The sequence below is a fragment of the Rhipicephalus microplus genome, unplaced genomic scaffold (genome assembly GCF_043290135.1).
Source record: "Rhipicephalus microplus isolate Deutch F79 unplaced genomic scaffold, USDA_Rmic scaffold_608, whole genome shotgun sequence".
In the NCBI taxonomy this organism is placed as follows: domain Eukaryota; kingdom Metazoa; phylum Arthropoda; class Arachnida; order Ixodida; family Ixodidae; genus Rhipicephalus; species Rhipicephalus microplus.
Window position 1 is genome coordinate 20001 of NW_027465167.1, and position 2213 is coordinate 22213.

Genomic DNA, 2213 nt, shown 5'->3' on the forward strand with positions numbered 1-2213 from the left:
TACCGGCTGTTCCGAAAATGCCGCCCCGGCTGACGCGAATATGACAGGCCACATATCAACCATGACAACGACATTCCAATGTCCAGAATGTACTGCAACCTTTGGTAGCAAGATTGGCCTGAGCCAGCATCGCCGGCATCGGCATTTTGAAGAATACAACGAAGATGTGAATCTGGCCAGACTCAAGCCCAGATGGAAAAAGGAGGAGGAGTACCTGATGGCAACTAAGGAGGTTGAATTAAGATCCCAGAAGGTCCGGGACATCAATGCACAGCTACTAAGAGCGTTTCCGCACCGCACGCTGCACAGCATTAAATCGCACAGAAGGCAGGAAGGTTACAAGAGGCTGGTGGAAGACCTACAGAACAGACTCTACCCAAGAAGCACTCAGGAGGTGCTAGCCGACATTGGGGAGCAAGCTGTTGAGGACGCCTCCCTGGTCATCCCCGAGGTAAATCACCGTGAGGTGATTGAGGCTGAGCTAAGAGGTCTAACAACAAAACCTCCGCCAAGAGCGTACCAAGCATACAAGCTATGGGAGCTTGCAAAGAGATTCCTCGACAGGGAGGATATAACGATAGCTCTTAATGCCTACCTAAGGGAGGTGTTCGCTTCGGACTTGCGTCCGCATGGTCGCCAACCTCTTCCACCTGTTCAAGAAAGTCGCAGGAAGAAAAAGAAGCGGGAATACGCCTTGACACAACAACTCTTCAGACGGAACAGGACACAGTGTGCAAGACAGATTCTGGATGGAGAGGCGGACTCCAAGGTGGAGGATCCCCAAGCTTTTCTAGAAGAATGGAGAGAGATCATGGAGAAAGTGGTGCCTTCATCAGTGTCTCCTGCTATCGAACGCCCGCACAAGGTTATCGATCCTGTGTTCCTTATCACAGAAATGGACATTAAGGCGGCAATGCCCTCATCAAGCTCGGCAGCCGGACCTGATGGCTTTGCGGCGAGGGAACTGCGGAAGGTTCCGCCAGTAATACTCCAGGTTCTACTTAACTTGCTCCTGCTGCTGAAGCGACTTCCACTCTTTCTCACCCAAGCACGAACGATCTTCATTCCCAAAGTTCCTGGTGCTTCAACAGCCTCGCAACACCGCCCAATCTCAATATCTCATGTGCTCCTTAGACTGCTTCATAAGATATATTTCCGAAGGCTGCTTGCTGACCTCGATTTGGACCTGCAGCAGAGGGCATTTTTGCCAGTGGATGGGTGTGCTGAAAACATTCTTCTCCTTGCGACAATCATTGATGAAGCGCGCAAGTCACTGCGACCCTTGTCTCTGGCCTCGCTTGACATTGCGAAGGCTTTCGATAGGGTTGTTTTACCGGCAATCTTGAGAGCCTTACGCAGAAAAGGGATCTCTGAAGACTTTATCTCGTACATTGAAGACTTTTACCAAAATGCGGTAACAGTGCTGACATTCGGAGGCAAATCGCTGGTCGTCCATCCTACAGTGGGGGTAAGGCAGGGTGATCCCCTTTCACCGCTCCTGTTCAACTTAGTCATTGACGAGTTCTTGGCTGAGCTTGACCCCCAGTTGGCCTTTACCAGTGAGGGGATGAAGGTATCGGCCATGGCATTTGCGGACGATATTATCCTGACCACAGCTACCCACTGGGGCCTCAAGCAGCAAATTGATCGTCTGAATTCATTTCTCGGTGCCAGAGGACTTAAGATTAACGCGGCAAAGTCAACGACCCTAGTCATCGAGCCATCGGGTTGGCAGAAGAGGTCCAAGATCCGAACAGACATTGACTTCTTTGTGAATGGGGAACGTCTGGCAACGACGAACTGCACGTCTACATGGCGCTACTTGGGTGTACACTTTGGTGTCAAGGGCCTTGAGAAGGGTCTAGTAAGAAGACAGTTGGCCATTCTTCTCGAGAGAGTGTCTAAGGCGCCCTTGAAACCTCAGCAGCGTCTGGTTGTGCTTAGGTTTTACCTTTTGCCTCGTTTATACCATCGACTAGTGCTCGGCCCAATTTCGGCGAAAACACTGTTGACAATTGATAGAGTGGTCCGTTCTGCGGTAAGGAGATGGCTGGCGCTGCCTCTAGATGCGCCGCTTGGCTTCTTCTACGCTGCAGTAGAAGAGGGTGGGCTTGGAGTGCCATGCTTTAGAACGGTTGTTCCGGCCATGAGATTACGACGGTACCAGACGGTGGCCCAATCTAGCAATCCAGCGTGCGCTTTTGCAGCCACCC